Here is a 17,769-nt window from a genome sequence, read left to right on the forward strand (position 1 = left end):
TTCTTATAAAAATTTCCAGACATACCCAGATGCAGAGAGCTCAGTGAACCTTCATGTACCCATCATCTAGTTTCAACATCATTTCCATTTTGCCATACTGTATTTAATTCATGGCCCCACCTTTTTTCCCCCCTTACTGGCACATGACATCATATCATCTCACCCCTAAACTGGGGTTGCCAGACTTAGTAAATGATAACAGAGGACACTCAGTTAAATTGGATAACAATAAATAATTTTTTTAGTAAAAATATGTTCATGCAATCTTGTATTTTATCTTGCAACCCTACCTTCAATGCTTCGGTTTGCAGTTTTAAAAAGGAAGAATTTATTACACAACTACAAGGTTATGATAGTACCTGAAAAAAAACCAACAATAATTCCTTAATGGCATTTAATAAATAGTATATATTCAAATTTCCCTGTTTGTCTAGAAAATGTCTTTTCACTGGTAGTTTCTTCAAATGGAGATATAAGGAGGTTCATCATTCTATTTGGTTCTTAAGGCTCTTCTTTTTTTCAAAGTTTTTTATTTTTTATTTTTTTTAAGTCACTACACCCAATGTGGGGCTTGAACTTGCAACCCTGAGATCAACAGTCCTACACTCCACTGACTGAGCCAGCCAGGTGCCCGTTTGTTAAAACTCTCTCTCTCTCTCTCTTTTTTTTTTTTTTAAGATTTATTTATTTATTTGACAGAGAGAGAGATCACAAGTAGGCAGAGAGGCAGGTGGGGGTGGGGTGGGGTGGGGAAGCAGGCTCCCCGCTGAGCAGAGAGCCCAATGTGGGGCTTGATCCCAGGACCCTGAGATCATGACCTGAGCCAAAGGCAGAGGCTCAACCACTGAGCCACCCAGGCACCCCTGTTAAAACTCTTAAAGTCACTTGTAATCTAGAAAAATTCCTTCTTTCTTCCCTTCCTAACTCCCAGATCTTCTTTTTTCATGTTATTGACTTATTGAAATAACTGGGCTGGTGGTCCTGAGGATGACAAGTTCTGAATTTTGCCAGTTGTTTCTTTATGATGTGTCATTTACTTGTTCCTTTTGACCCTTACTTTCTGTAGATTAAGTTTTATCTAAAAGTTTCATTGGATTCAGACTAAATATTTTTGGCCCAAATAGAGATGCTGTGTATTTTAGAATGCATCTCACCAGGAGGCACAGAATATATGTTTATGTAACTTTGAGTGATGCTAACATTTATCAGTGGATTCAGGGAGTGACACCCTTTTTTCTTTCTTTTTTTTTTTTTAATTTTAATTTTTTATTTTTTAAAAAATATTTTATTTATTTATTTAACAGACAGAGATCACAAGTAGGCAGAGAGGCAGGCAGAGAGAGAGAGGAGGAAGCAGGCTCCCTGCTGAGCAGAGAGCCGGATGTGGGGCTCCATCCCAGGGCTCTGGGATCATGACCTGAGCCAAAGGCAGAGGCTTTAACCCACTGAGATACCCAGGCACCCCTTTTTTCTTCATTGTGATTGTAATTATAATGTTCCCTATCAATCCTTGGCTCAAAAGTTTTACCATCTATTGATGACCATCCCTTAAGCCAGGTATATTATTAGCATTTGCAAAATAGTGATGATCTGATTTTTAGCCTTCATTCTGATTTATTAGCTGAAGTTCTTTTGTATAGATCTTTTTCTTATTCTCTGGGGGTATTTGGATACTTGAAATTTAGTCCATAATAAAAGACAGAATAAATGCTCAACTTTTTTTTTTTTTTAAACAGAACCCTCCAGTTTTTATGAAATTTCTTGAAGAGAGTTGAATAGCAATGCTGAGATTTCCAACTGAAATTGAAGATTGTAAGTTTTTTTATTTAACTCCTTTGATATTATATTTGTATCACTTTTGTCCTAAAAAATTTGGATCTTGACATCATTGATATCATTACTAATGTTTTAACCCATGATAGACATATTTTAAAGTAGTGATACTGGGCGCTTGGGTGGCTCGGTTGGTTAAGCGATTGCCTTCGGCTCAGGTCATGATCCCAGAGTCCCAGGACTGAGTGTCGCATCAGGGTTCCAGCTCCAAGGGGGAGTCTGCTTCTCCCTCTGACCTTCTCTCCTCTCGTGCTCTCTCTCTCTCAAATAAATAAATAAAATCTTTTTTAAAAGTTTAAAAATATTTAAAAAAATAAAGTAGCAATACTAATATCATTACTAAGACTATTGAGAGTTTAAGATTTCTTTTTGTTTTTTCCCCTTTATTCCTAGCATATATCTCATTAATGATAGATAGTTAAAAACATTTCGTTTTAAGGTCAATTAGAGTGATTCTTTTTTCCTGTGTGATCATGTTATCAACCTGATATAAAGTTATGTTTATATTTTGGCTTGTTTTTCATGTTAGGGATTATTTAAAAATTTATATGATTTAATGATTTAAATATTTACATGAATCATTTATGAGATTTCAAAGTCAAAGGTATCTAACAAGGCTCATTCAGAGAAGCCTTACTTCTAATCTCTTCCCTTCCACTCTGTTCATTTTCTCCCCTATAGAAGCCCATTTAAAGCTTTTTCCAGCCCAGCACTATTGACATTTTGGGCTGATGATCCTTTGGTACGGGTAAAGGTGGTGATGGTGCTCATCCTCTGTATTTTTCTTTTCAAGATTTTATTTATTCGTTTGACAGAGAGGAGGAGGGAGAGAGAGAGAGCACAAGCAGGGCGTAACGGCAGGCACAGGGAGAGGGAGAAACAGGCTCTTGGCTGAACAGAGAGCCTGATGTGGGGCTCAAACCCAGGACCTCAGGTCATGAGCCCTGAGCTGAAGGCAGACGCTTAACCCACTGAGCCACCCAGGTGCCCGATGATCCTGTGTACTGAAGGATGTTTTGTAGATTTCCTGGTCCCTACTTACTAAACGCCAGTTGTTACTACTGAAAATGTCTCTAGACCTTGCTAAATGTATGTTTGTGTAGGGGCCAAAATTATAGCTCATTGAGAATCACCATTTTAAAGGAGACAATTTCTTGCTGGCTTGAAAATCTGACCCCTGATCTAAGATATCTGCAGTTAACATTAAACTAGTCACTTTAGGCAATCACTTTTGCACCAATATGAGCACTACATTTGGGGTGCCAGGAATTATTTACAAGGTGGCTGTCCCAGTGATCCATAATATACTTATTATTTGTTAATTGTAATTGAAACCAACACACCCATTTAGAAACTTCTCTTATAACTTGGGACCTCTGAAAATGTGTCCATTGAGAGGACCAGGGAAGAACCTCTGTGCTTTCCCTGCTTTGTAAAATTCTGGAGCTAGGTGATTTCTTAGGGCTTTCCTTCTGTCTGAATGCTTTTGTCCTTAAAGCCTAGAGGCTTGCTTTTCCAAATAGGGGTGGACAGGGTAGTAATTGAGATCACAGAGTTGAATCCTAGGTCTCTAACTTATCGGCTCTGTGACATATTGCCAGTGCTTACCATCTTGGAGCCTTAGTCCCGCCAATGATAAATGAAGACAATAATTACATTAGAGACATAATGCATGGAAAGTATTTAATATACTTCCTGGTATATAATAGGTGCTTAATAAATGTTGGCTGTTAGTGTAATTACCATCAGGGCTAGGTGGTGGTGTGCCAGGAAATACTCAGAGCCACAGGACAGATCAGGAGCATCTTCCTGGAGTGTGAATTTCTACTTGAGGAGTTGGAAAACACAGGCTTTGAATTTTCCTCTTAACGGGAAGTAATCAAAACTTTATTTTCATGTTTAAACAAAAATGGGAATAGAAGGTAAAGTTTGCATGGATTTTAAAGATAACACATGAGACTTCAAAGAAATTTTGTGCTTGAGGCTGATGAATTGGGGCCTCAACCCCAGGCCTTCGGGGAGGCTGTCTCTGTCCTCCCTGCTGTGAGACATCTTTGGTGGGAGAGTTTCAGCAGTAGCTGAACAGCTCTGGGCTGTTGTGTATCTTCGGCTAATGAAAGTATCAGGAGTATTAGAAGAAAGCCTGTAAGAAGTGGGAACTTCCTGACCAGGAATCCCTGCTACCTTCTTGTCTTCTTTGGGGTTTGTTCTCCAATTTGCTGGGTATTCATTCAGTAAATATTTATTAAGTGACTATCCTGTGTCTGGCATGAGTCAAAGGCATACAAGTAGAACAAATCAGTCTGCCTACATGAAACCTTCAGCTTACTGACCATTCAGAATCAGTAGCTACCAGCTATCAGTAGCCTCGATAAAGGAACAGAAATGGGGGACAGTAGGGGCAATGGGTTTGAGGTTTAGGGGAAAGATCTGGCAGTTACAGACAGTTGGGTAGCATGTGAGACATCCAGATAGGGACCCTGTGTAGGCCGTTGCATGAGAATCTAGAGCCACAATTCTCACGTGGGCCTTTTAAACATTTGTGGTGGAGTTTGGGTAGTCATAAGGGCACTTACTGGGGAGAAGCCAGGAATACCAGATGTCCCTCACTGCATGGACAGTACTGTGTGACCTTTGAATGTCGCATTGGACTTTTATGTAGGGGAAAGTCTTCTGTGCAATGATCTGAGCCTAATAACTAACTCCATTTTTCATATAGAGATAAAGAATATTCCAGTGTCATTTTAATACTCCAGGGAGGCAAATACTGTGTAAGGTGAATGAAGATCATACCTTGCTGTGCTCAAGACTCTACCAAGAGTTATTCACCATTTCCGAAAATCAGGTCACCGACAGTGATTCTGCTGTAGTATTCTAGTCTTCAGTTGGTGTCTGTAGCTGTTGATTTTGGGTCAGTGCTTCTCAACTGTAAGGTGTATGGGATCACCTGGGAATCTCATTTCCTCCCTCCCTCCCTTTCTTCTTCCCTTAGAATGGAAAGGATTATTTGGGTAATAGAATCTAATCCAGTAGGGAAGGAGAGGCTGACATAACAGAGTGGTGGATTAAAGAGTAAACTGCCTGGGTGTCTGGGTGGCTCAGTCATTAAGTGTCTGCCTTTGGCTCAGGTCATGATTCTAGGGTCCTGGGATTGAGCCCTGCATCAGACTTCCTGCTCGGCGGGAAGTTTGTTTCCTCTCCCACTCCCCTTGCTTGTGTTTCCTCTCTCACTGTCTCTCTCTCTCTCTGTCAAATAAATAAAATCTTAAAAAAATAATAGAGAGTAAATTTCCTTAGAGAGTAGGAAGGGGCCTTCAGGCCCAGGAAAAGGATGTGGTCTTTGGTGAGAGGGCTGGTTTTTGTAAAAGGCGGGAAGGAGGGAATGGCTGGAGATGCAGAGGTGGATTTAGAAACATGGTGACAGGTGGCAGGAAGTTGAAGGATGTCACATCCCGTGTCCTGCCTCTCACCCACAGTGGGACTAGGCACCTTTCTGTCTTCAGCTTCTTTCTGTAGAGCCAGCCTATGGGAGGGAGAGGGGTAGGGAAAGGAAGGATAGGGAGACCAGGCCGACCTCTCTATTCCCAGGGCAACTGCTTTGAAAATAATATACAGTGAAGGTGCTTGGGGTGCCTGGGTGGCTCAGTGGGTTGAGCATCTGACTTCAGCTCAGGAGCCCCCCTTAGGCTCCGTGCTCAGGGGAGAGTCTGCTTGTCCCTTTCCTTCTGTCCTTACTCTACCCTCTGTTCTCTCTACCCTCCACCTCGCCCTCATGCTCTCGCTCAAATAAATAAATAAACAAAATCTTCAAAAAAAAAAAAAAGTCCCATGCTCTACTGAGGAAGTCAGCCAGGTGCCCCAGGAATGTTTTGCATTGGTGCTGTTCAATATAGTAGCCACTAGCCACATGTAGCTATAGAGCACTTAAAACATGCTTAATGCAACTGAGGAACTTGATTTTAAATTAATCATTTATTTTAAGTATCCCTCTCCCCATAATGTGCGGCTCAAACTCATAACCCTGAGATCAAGAGTCACATAGCGTACTGACTGAGACAGCCAGGTATCCCTATTTAATTTTAATTTATTTAAATTTAAATAGCCACATGTGGCTAGTATCTTTTGTAGCAGAGAGTACAGTGTTGTGTGTTTTCTGCCTCTATCTCAATGTAGGTCTTCAAAGAGGAATTCATTTTATAGAGCGTAGTATCGTTGGGGACCAAGAGCACTGAGCTGGGAGTCAGACCAGAGTTCAATTTCAGCTGTGCACTTTACTGGCTTGGTGACTCTAGGCAATGCACTTCCTTATCAAGGTTTCAATTTCCTCTGCTTTCTTCTCTTTAGTGGGGAGACATGAGGGTCCAGAGAGTTAAGGGTAGTAAGGCACTGGGAACTGGGAAGGGCTGCCCACTGCTCTCACAGGTTACCAATTCACCTCCCTTTACCACTTTTTTTTTTTTTTATCTTAAAAGATTTTATTTATTTGGCAGAGAGAGAGAGAGAGACAGCACAAGCAGTCAGAGCTGTTGGCAGAGGAAGTAGGTTCCCCACTGAGTGGAGAGCCCTACACGGGACTCTTGATCCCAGGACTCTGAGATCATGACCTGAGCCCAAGGCAGACACTTAACTGTCTGAGCCACCCAGGAGCTCCTACCAAGCACCATTTATAAGAATGGCAGAGTGCTGTGCCAAGTGTATGTTCCAAAGATGCCTCTTCAGAGAGCTTTTGAGAAACGCATCTATCCACCTCTATTGCCTGCTTCCTTTTCTTTGAGCCATTTGATGTTATTTGAGTAATGTATATTGGCCTCTAGGGTCACAGAGGTAGGATACTGTAGCTGTTTTCTTTTGTATTGCTTTTGTATCTCTAGGGACTAGCACGTAGTAGGTTCTCAGTAAATATTTGTACATGAATGGATGAAATGACAAGTGCTAGTATTTGAATTTAGGTGTGATTTTAAAGAACTCATCGAGTTCTATAACTTTACAATATCTATTATCTTACCATGTTTATAACTGGAAATGCTGGAAAAATACCCAAATACCCAACACAGGTGCTTGGTTTAATTAAATGATTCTTAAGATACATTATGCCAGGGAGTACTCAGTGACATAAAAAGAGGTGTATGTACTTTGTATTGTTAAGTGAAAAAAAAACACCTGAAGGTATACTATAGTCTCACTTTATAAAAGTTATATATATTTGTATGCACAGGATAAGTTTAGAACAATAGATATAATTAATATAAATATGATTACTATCACTGGGTGAGATTAAGGGATAAAACACTTTTTTGGGGGTGCCTTGGTGGCTCAGTCATTAAACATCTGTCTTCGGCTCAGGTCATGATCCCAGGGTCCTGGGATTGAGCCTCGCATCTGGCTCCCTGCTCAGCAGAAAGCCTGCATCTCCCTCCTCCCTTCCCCCTGATTGTGTTCTCTTTCTCTCTCTCTCTCTTTGCATGTGTCTTTCTCTGCCAAATAATTAAAATCTTTAAAAAAACCCCACTTTTTTCTAAAACATTTATTTCAATTAAAAGAATGTATCTAATATATCCAGAAAAGGCAAACTTATAGAGACGAGTAGATTAGTAGATGCCTATGGCTGGGAGTGGGAATGGGATTACCAGTAAATGGGTCTGAGGGATTTTATGCGGAAAATGTTCTAAAACTGAAATATTGATGTTGCATCACTTGGTAACATTATTAAAAATCCCTGATCTGTTCTCTTGAAATGCATGAGTTTTAGGATAGGTAAATATACCTCAATAACATTTAAAAATGTGTTATATATACATTTGTTTAATATATATGTGTATGTGTGTATATATATGCATACATATGTATATACATGTGCTTTCTTAAATAATTAAAGCAATGTAGAAGTATTCAGGATACCCTATCCCCAACCCTAGCTCTACTTTTGAGGCATAACAGTAGTAGTTGGTGTTTAACCCTTTCTAGCCTTTTTCTATGCAAAATCTAAGTAAAAACTACACATAATAGACATGTAATTTTTTGCAATTTTCTTCTCTCTCTGAACATACACTGTAGGACATGAAAAATGGTAACTGCCCTGGGACGTGGGATTAGGGGTAGAGGGAGTAGAGTGGGGGTGGGAAGGGAGAGGCACACTTGAAATTTTTAGTTTCTTTACTTTTACAGCATTTGCATGCTTTTTTTGGTCAGGAATGTTTCGAGTTATGAACCCAATAAAGAGATTGGAATAAGTGACACCATTGAATGCTTAATTCTGTGCAGTCCACCTATTTAAAACAATTTAGAAATTGACCTAATGCTGGGCACTAAACTAAGTGCCTGAGATACACTGTCTCACTGAATCCTTGTAGCGATCCTACAAGGTATGCAATATTATGGTCTCAATTGACAGATGAGTTACCTAAGACCTAGAGAGACTGATTTTCCAAGGTCACATAGCTGGTCTGCAGAGAACCCAGAACTTTTATACTGCAGTGGCTCTTTTTCTCCAAGCAGATGCATGTTCTTGGAAAGCCCAGCTTTAATGACCTCATTGCCTGTGCACATGCAGTCCTCCCTAACCCACTCAAGTCCTCCAGGTGCTTACAGTCCAGGGAGGTGACCAACAATTACAAGCTAATGCTGTAAGAACACATGGTTTAATGAGCTGTGTGCAAAGCGGAGGAATTCAGACGATGTGTCTGAAGCAGCCAATGGGCTTTTGAGAGAATACATTCGGAATTGACTAAGAATCCCAAGGAGGCTTCCAGAAGTGTGAAGAAAGTGGAGAGCGATCGGAAGTGGCGGACAAGGTGTAGAAAGGGACTTTTGGGCCTAGCCTGCCTCCCCCCTCAGGTGGCTCAGAACGTGTTACAGTCCCTGGCAACTACAGTACTTAAGTTCAGTGTGGCTGGAGGGTCAAGCTGGCCTGAAGGAGGGGCAAAGGGAAGGGCATTCACCTTGAAACTTAAGGCCAGATCACCCAAACTTGTGAAGTTGAGTTAGAGTATTCATACTTTATCTCTTGAATAAAGCAGAGGCTTTAAAACATTTGAATCTGGCATGTTACAAAGAAGGGAAGAGACCCAGAAGGGGCTGTTATGGAAGATTCCCTCTTGACCCCCAGGTCTCCAAATCCGATTGCTGGGTGGTCAGGTTGTTTCCCACCCTGGGCTGGGAATTCCTTTAGGGCGAGGACCTTGTCTCATTCACTTGTGCTTCCTAACACCCAGCACAGCACCTCGCATGCAGCGGGTACTCAGTAAGGGGCGGAACTGGTAGGCAGAATGCTGTAACCAAAAAAGTGCCCAGGAGTAACTCTGTAAAATACAAAGTAAAACATAATTTCTTCCTTAGCACTGCCCAGACGGGTGTTCAGCCAAAGTCTGACACAACAATAAGGAGGCCAGAGAAGTCCTGGCCTCAAACTGAATTCCCAGGTAGGTCCATTGGGTGAGAAAAGGAGAGATGGTTGCTGACTAAGCAGCCAACTTCTGCTCAGTGCCGGATATGTGATGAGAGAATTCACACCTATTGTCTTTTTCCATCTCTCCAACGGCTTCTAAATCGGAATTATTGTCCTAGTTTCCCTACCATAAAACTGACGATCAGAACGGTTCTCTAATTTGGTCAAGGTCACACAGCTGGTAGGTGTAGCGGGGCGGAGGCTGGGAGAGAACCTCTTACCAAGTCAGAGGCCTCCCGGTCCTCCACCTGGGGAGGCGTTGCGCAGCCTACACTGCTGCTTAGCCTCTGGGGTTGGGGGCGCACTCGCCACTGGCGCGCGGGCCCGGAGAGGCAGGCTCTGAGTGGCATCCGGGAGCCGCTCCCAGATTCGGAAGTTACGAAGTTTCCGTACATTTCGCTAGCTTCTCTGCGCAGCTCGTCCCCGCTCCGCAGTAGTTACGCTGCTAGCGCAGCGGGGCTCAGGTGCTGCAGCGGGCGGGGGCCTGGCGCCTGGAGAAAGGCGGGGACGCAGCTTACGTAAGCGTCCGCTCGCAGGTGCATGCGGCCTCCACCAGCGTGTGGTCCCTGCGCGCTCCCAGGTGCGCAGTTGGCGCAGGCGGCGGCGCGGCACGGCGCCGGCGGGCGCTGGCCGGCGCTCTCAGGTACGGCAGAGTGCGCGTGGAAGGGGAGCGCGGCGAGCGAGGGGGCGGGCTTTCCGTTCCCCAGCAGCCGCGGGCCCGCCCCCCGGATCAGCCAATGGGCGCGCTGGGCGGCGTCACGTGCTCGCCGCCGCCGCCGCCGCCGAAGCGGAGACCGGAGCCGCGAGCGCCACCAGGGCAGCAGCCGCCGCAGCCGCCGCCGCTGGGCTGAGGAGCCGGAGACGCGGACGGACGAGGTGGCGGCGGCGGCGGAGCGGGAGCGGGGACCGGGCGCGGGCAGAGCGCGGCGGCGCGGGTAGGCTGCGGCGGTGGGGTAGGCGCCTGCGCGGCGGGCCGTCCCGGGCGGGCGGCGGTTTAGGCGGCGGTTGAGGCGGTTGGCGGAGCCGGCCCGGGCCCCGCATTGTTTGTTGTGCGTCCTTAGCAGCGGCGGCGCCGGCCGCGGCGGCCCGGGCGGAGAGCAGGGAGCAATCCCGGCCCCCGTGGCTCTGGCATTGTGGCCGCCGCTGCGGTGTCCCGGCCGTTTCGGGCAAGGGCAGCGGGCAGCCTTCCTCACCTTCGTGGGGGACGGGGTCCCGGCCCCGAGTGAGGGGAGGGCGTGGGCAATGTTGGGGGGGACCCGGCGTCGGGGGTCTCGGTAGGATGGAGGGCGAGGGGCTCTGGGCAGGTGGTGGAGGACATTGGGGGCAGGGGCTGTGAGCGAGGCTTGGGGGGGGCTGGCGGAGGGTGTGGGTAGACTTGGGGGAGAATGAAGGGTGGAGGGATCCGGCCCAACGGAGCGGGAGGGCCTTCGAGCAGGTTCGGGCGCCCATTGGGGCCAGGGGGAGTGCGAGAGGGATGGGGAGGGCATTCAGGCGGGTGGGGGCAGCCTTTGGGGGTTCAGGAAGGTGTGAGGGAGGCTTTGGGGAGGGTAGAGGCTAGCGTGATGGGAATGGAGGGAGGAAATTAGGGACTCGAGGGAGGAGTGGAAGAAGCGGATGTCCCGGTCGGGGCTGCGTGTGAGGGGCAAGGCGTGGGGGCAGATTTATGGAAGGCCACGGGACAAATGGGAAGGGAAATGTGGAGGCAGGTGTGCAGGTAGGGGGAAGTGTGATGGGGAGAGAGGGACGGAGGTGTCTAGGGGTCTCTGGAGTGATGGTGAGGGAAATGGAGGCTTGCAGGGAGGAGGTGTGTGTGAGGGTAGGCCCAGAGGTTTCAGGAGACCGGTGAAGGATGTGAGGTTTGCGTCTGGCCAGGAGGTGTGTAGGGAAGACAAGAAGGAAGCAGGAATAGTGTTGAGACTGGATAGGTGGGACACGCAAAGGGCGGACATGTGGGGCGGGGGAGAAGACAGGTGTCTCACTGGCGAGTGGTGCTCAGGGGAGAACTGTATGGGGGGGGGGAGGGGAGGAGGAAGGTGATTGGAGCAGGGCCAGAGCTGGAGAGAAGTGAGGACAGTGGAGTAGGGTGGTGGCGATGGACAGGAGGTGTGCAGTGTATTTAGCGGATAGCAGACCTGAGTGAAATGAGGAAACTTTGGGGTTGGGGAGACATTGCGGGGGACGGGTGGAGTGGAGTATGTGTGAGGTAGAGGGCCAGAGGTGTAAGGGGTGAGGAAAATATTCTTGGAGTGGCAGCTGAGGTATGAAAACAGATGGAAGGAAATGTTTTGGGGGCAGGAAGTGTGGAGGGGAGTTAGGGAGAAGAAGTGGGGGTGGTACGTGTGTGAAGGGAAATCAGTAGAGGGAGGTAGTAAGGGATGGTTTGGAAGGGGAGGGATGCAGGTCAGGTCTGGGGTACATACAGTATGTAGAGGGATGGAAACATAGCTTGGGGTGCTAGATTTTGTCTGGTGGGGGATAGGCAAGGAAGAGAGGGAAGAATGGGGGAAAACAGGATATTTTTGGGTAGCGGACATAGAATAATGCACAGTATATAACGGGGTAAGAGAAGGGCAAGGTAGGGAGGTGTGTGAATGTGTCTGTGACTAGAAAGGGATAGGTTGTGTATTGGATTGGGGTGATGGTGGCGGAAGCAGGTTGTCCAGGTTTAGCGGCAGGAAATGACTATTCAGGCTGGAGAGAGTTAGGAAAACAGGTTGCTTAAAAGAGAATGGAAGGAGCAGGGTGCTGAAGAGTGGGGTGAGATTGGAAAACTTTGAGTCCCGAGAGATTAAGGGTTCAAAAGTTTTAGGTTGCTGGAAATAAAAGGCAGAGTGCAGAAGTTGAAAAAACAAAAGCCAAAACCAAACTGAAGAGGGGATTATATTCTGGACGTAGAAGAACTGAAGAGTGTGTATGGCCTGTGTATGTGGATCCTGGAATGATGCTAATGAAAAACGGAGGACATTAAACCCTGTATATATTTGAAAGTTCATGCCTCTAGGATCAGAAAAATCAAGAAGCTAGATTTTAGTTCCAGAACCCTATGAATGGGGAAGGGACAGGGTAGAGCTGAGTAGTACACACTCCCAAGTTGGAGGAGGTATGTGGTAGAATATTGTCCTATTGCATTGCGCTGACAAGTGTGCAGATAGAAGAGCATTACAGGGTTGTGTGGAGTGCACTACAAGTGAATAGAAATAGGATTGCAGCAGGTGCAGGGCAGATGCCTTTTTGAAGATACTGCAAGAGAGCTGGGCCCAGTGTCCGTGCCATTCGAGGGCTGTGTATCAGAGAGGAAGGAATACCTTGGTGCAGTGTCTCAGCTACCCTGATGCTTTCTGGGTAATGGGGCAGTTTTCAGGCTTTGATGTAATATCTGAGTCCCATGCTAGAGGCAGACAGAGGTAATGTACATCCAGCTCCTAAAAGTGGCAGGAATGGAGATCTGCGATTCTTTAACTCTCTTTCAGGGTAAAAGTAACTGATCCTGGGTTGTTGGCTTTTTCTCCCAAATAGTTGAAGTAATAATTTGGTTGGAGGCTTTTGGATTTTCTGGTATTTTGATTTGAGTTAGGGAGTGTAGCGTTAACTTTATTGAGGAAGACTTTTGGGGTTGTGAGAACATAACGACCAACCAGCTTGCCAGACACATAGGAAATAACCTTCAGGGGTTTGAGCACATATATTTCAGTGCGGTTCTCATTCAGTGTTCTGTGGCTTGTGTTAGATTCTTTGGGATTTGGAAGGATTAAGGAAACTGCTTTGAGACTGCCGTAGTAAGCAGGGTTTTCTACAATCTTGGGAAACGATTTCCCTTTTGACAGTCAAAAATTCAGTCTTGTCAGATTTTGCAAAAAAATTATTTCATGTTGCAGAAATAGCTTCATTTATCTCTTTGTGGGCTTCCATGTAGTGTGTTATGTAGTACCTGTGTGGTTTCAAATAAAAGGTATGCTTTGATACTTTGGGAAGCTTTCTGGTTTGATTTGTTTTCTCCTTTTGTCAGTTTAGGAAGTATCTTAATGTGGCCGTTGTAGCTTCAAATAATAAGTTTGAGTGGAAGTGAGAATCTTGCCTAAACATAATGAAGGCTGAGCAGAACAACACATTTTATTTATTTATTTTTAAAGATTTTATTTATTTATTTGACAGACGGAGGTCACAGAGCAGCAGGCGGAGAGAGAGGAGGAAGCAGGCTCCCTGCCGAGCAGAGAGCTTGATGTGGGGCTTGATCCCAGGACCCCGGGATCATGACTTGAGCCAAAGGCAGAGGCTCTAACCCACTGAGCCACCCAGGCGCCCCAGAACAACACATTTTAAATAATCTGAATCTGTAAATATAAATATTTAAAAAGTAAACTGGAAGCTGATTTTTAAAATCAAATTTAAAGTGCATCATGAAGGCAACAAAATAATGTTCTGAAGGCATTGCTATAAGATTTTATTTTTGGAGGGAAAGGTTTTTAAAGCACACTATGCCTTTCATTGAAATTCTTTGCAGTATTTTGAGATTTGATATATGTGTAGGATATGATTATAAGGGCATGTTTGGCCCCTTTGGCTCCCTGGCAGAGAATTTGAGCAGTATCGTATAAAATGAATAGAGTAACCTTTGAAAATTCTCTCCGATATGGCTATTGTTTCCTCCTTGAATTTTTAAAATCCATTGTGTTAGTTCATTTTATTGATTTGGGGCAAGCAGTATTTTCTTGCTCAGAAAACTCAATTCTGGGAGTGTTCTGGTTATATGTATTGTTCCGTGAAATTCTATGGTTTGGGATAGTTGGTAGGCACTTGAAAATATTGTCCTAAGTTTATGAACCAAGGAAAGCAGGTTATTTAGACTTTGTAGACTAAATAATTGGGTCTGGTTTTATTTTCACTGGTGACTTGCTGGACAAGATACTTAATCCCTTTGTGCTTGTTTCTCCTCCAAGAAACCTGACTCTGTCTACTTCCCATGAGAATTGAGATGGTTTATATAAAAGAAGTATAAGTCTTTCAGGAAGATTAGAACTATGTAAATATGGAGATAGCTCCTTTTTTCTCTGTGTCTCGGTCAAATAATAATTGGTGCTTCGGAATTTGGCATTAGGTGAGTTAATTTATAGTGGGAAACTTGGATAGAGATGAAACTTCTCTGAATGTCAGAGGTGTCTGCAAATTGAAGTTTCTTCATTCTTTGCTCTACTGTCTGCTTATCTTTTCTGACTCATTTCTGTAGTTGAGTGTTGGTGCTGATTTGAATTCTTGAGTATGAGCAGAAGATTGTGAGAAACATTCTGCATTGTGGCTGTAGCCTGAGATTACTTATAAGCATGAATTTCCCGAGATGAGTACTTCTCTCATTCAGTGAATTCACTTCCTAAATCAGGAATAATAAATACAATACATTTTCCTGTGTATTTTTCAGAAAGTCAACTAATTCTAAGTGACTTGAACAGAAGAATAGAGCTATCCTTCTTCTAGTGGCATTAAACCTCCTCCTTTAGATTATTGAGTATTTTTTCCTTTTTAAAATTTTAGTTCTCATACCCATCCTGTTGACATTTCCAAGCCTGTTGACAGGTTATGCTCTATTTGAGGAAGAATGATGTTGAAATGCTTTTAAAATGTTTATTAGTTGTAGAAAGCCTCTGTATGCTGGTTATGATTGATATTGCAAAAATGTAAATAGTCAGTTGCTTTTTGGGCATTAATTTGCTTGAGCTTGGTAATACCCAGCCCTGATAGTAGTCTTTTGTGCTAGCTGATTTTTTTTTTTAAGATTTTATTTTATTTTAAAGATTGATTGATTTATTTTGGCAGGGGAGAGAAACCTAGCAAGTGGAGGGGTGGGGCAGAAAGAAAGGGAGAGAGAATGTCAAACAGAAGACTCCCCACTGAGTGGGAAACCCGACATGTTGATCTCAAGACCCTGAGATCATGACCTTAGCTGAAAGAGTTGGATGGCCAACTGACTGAGCCACTCAGGTGCCCCTTTAGAGATTTTTTTTTTAAGATTTTATTTATTTATTTGACAGAGAGAGATACCACAAGCAGAGAGGCAGGCAGAGGGGCGGGGAAGCAGGCTCCCCGCTGAGCAGAGATCCCGATGTGGGGCTTGATCCCGGGATCCTGAGATCATGACCAGAGCCGAAGGCAGAGGCCTTACCCACTGAGCCACCTAGGCACCCCTAAAGATTTGATTTTTAAGTAATCTCCATACCCATTGTGGGGCTCGAACCCACAGCCCTGAGATCAAGAGCCACTTGCTCTACCAGTTTAGCTGACCAGGTTCTGATCTATTCTTAATAGTTTATATTCTCTTGTATAACATGTTTGGACCTCCGTTACCCATCTTATTGCTCTTTGTGTTTTCATTTGTTTTATATAGATTTTATTGGAAAATTGGTTGTTTTAAAAAATTTGTTCAGCTGTAGAAAAACTGTTTCTGACAGGTAATTATGAGAGGCTTCATCCAGTCTAATTTTAGAAACCCTTATTGAGAAATGTAAGTTAAATTTATATGTCAGTTGAAACAGAAAAGAATAAAGTGATGTGGCCAGATTAGTGGTAATATAAATATTTAAATGGTTTAAGCCTGAAAGATCTGCAAGTCTGTAACTTTTAGGTCTTGCACTCAATAGTGAAGTAACCACATGACCTGATTTGTCACTTTCATGCCTAATTTAATGTATTTCTTGTTTTAAGGGTCCTTGAAGTACATCCTTTTTGAGAAGTATGGGTATCTGTCTCACAAAAGACATTCCATATATATGTGTTGCTGAGTGAATGAATGCCATCCTAAATTTCAGTTATTTTATATTAAAATTCTCTTCTGAGATAACTAACACTGTGTCGAACATCTGCTTTCTTGAGTTAACTTTAGCACAACTCGAAAGGGTATAGTTGATTATATCAATAAAATCACAGCCTTGCATTGTGTGACTTCATGGTTCATTTCCATTTGAAGAGTGAGTTCTGCAGCAGGTTGTGTAATAAATTCAGAGGCGTTTCTGGGTCATGGATAAGATGTAGTTTCTTACTGCACCTGCAGAATTTCCTGTTCTTTGCAGTTTTCCAGGTACCAGCACTTTTCACAATATCCTATTAGGCAGATCAGCAATTTGTTTATAAATTGAATTTAACCATGTTAATACTATAGACATAAATCAAGTATGAATTTAACCATATTCATACTTGACATAAAGCAAATAGTAATTGTCCTTAAAGACTCTGTTTAGATTTTTTTTTTTTTTTTTTTAAATTACACTTACCTATTCTACTAGTTTAATTCAGCAAACATGCATCGACTTAGGCTCAAAGGCACATTTTGTGCTGGACCTAAGATTTCTTTTTCTTTTTCTTTTTTTTTTTTTAAAGATTTTATGTATTTATTTATTTATTTGACAGACAGAGATCACAAGTAGGTAGAGAGGCAAGCAGAGAGAGAGGAAGGGAATTAGGCCTCCGGGTGAGCAGAGAGCCTGATGCGGGGCTTGATCCCAGGACGCTGGGATCATGACCTGAGCCCAAGCCAGAGGCCTTAACCCACTGAGCCACCCAGGTGCCTCGAGACCCAAGATTTCTTAGTAGGGCTCTATAACACTGTTTTGAGTAAAGAATAGATCCTTCCCTTGATAGATTGGCCCTTAATGTATAAATGGAGTCTATAATTTTGGTTACCTAGGTAGTGACCTGGTAAAGAGGTGGTTTGTTTCTAACAGTTAAGATAGAGGCAGTTTGGGCGCCTGGGTGGCTCAGTGGGTTAAGCCGCTGCCTTCGGCTCAGGTCATGATCTCAGGGTCCTGGGATCGAGGCCCGCATCGGGCTCTCTGCTCAGCAGGGAGCCTGCTTCCTCCTCTCTCTCTGCCTGCCTCTCTGCCTGCTTGTGATTTCTCTCTGTCAAATAAATAAATAAAATCTTTAAAAAAAAAAAAAAAAAAGATAGAGGCAGTTTATTCTTATGGTAGTTATAATTCCAAGTAAATCTAAAACTCGTTAAATATTGCATCTAATCATAGGCTTTTGTACAACTTAGACAACCTATGTTTTTACCTAATGAAGTATAGGGTATTGGGTAGCTCTTGTCTTAACTCTGGACAATTCAGTTTTAGTTAGCAAAGTTAGTGAACTAGAGGGGAAAGGTGTTGCAATCTTGATAATGTAGGTTAGCGGCTGGAGGGAATAATGTTTGGAGCCTTTGGTATGCATACTTTCAGTTGTTTTTGAAGTAAGCTGTAAATAAGCTTTTTTTTTTTTTTTAAACGATTTTATTTATTTACTGAGAGAGAGAGAGACAGAGAACATGAGGGGGAGAGGGTCAGAGGGAGAAGCAGACTCCCTGCTGAGGAGGGAGCCCAATGCAGGACACAATCCTGGGACTCCTGGACCATGACCTGAGCCAAAGGCAGTCGCTTAACCAACTGAACCACCGAGGTGCCCCTGTACGTAAGCTTTTAATGTCAAGGTTAGTATGGAAGGACAGATATCAAACATATTAGTGATGA

General features: G+C 43.8%; 1 protein-coding gene across 4 annotated transcripts in view; it reads left to right on the forward strand.

Annotated features, from left to right (window-relative positions):
- Window positions 1-10,037: 10,037 nt before the first annotated feature.
- Window positions 10,038-17,769, forward strand: part of STRBP (spermatid perinuclear RNA binding protein) — a 143,944-nt gene continuing 136,212 nt past the window's right edge. For 3 of the 4 annotated variants that reach the window (XR_004277245.1, XM_032306363.1, XM_032306360.1), the window contains exon 1: window positions 10,038-10,212. The gene's annotated coding sequence lies outside the window, so the exon portion shown is untranslated. The remainder of the gene's footprint in view (window positions 10,213-17,769) is intronic. The other variant, XM_032306361.1, reaches the window with a different exon arrangement.

The sequence above is a fragment of the Mustela erminea genome, chromosome 12, assembly GCF_009829155.1.
Source record: "Mustela erminea isolate mMusErm1 chromosome 12, mMusErm1.Pri, whole genome shotgun sequence".
NCBI lineage: Eukaryota > Metazoa > Chordata > Mammalia > Carnivora > Mustelidae > Mustela > Mustela erminea.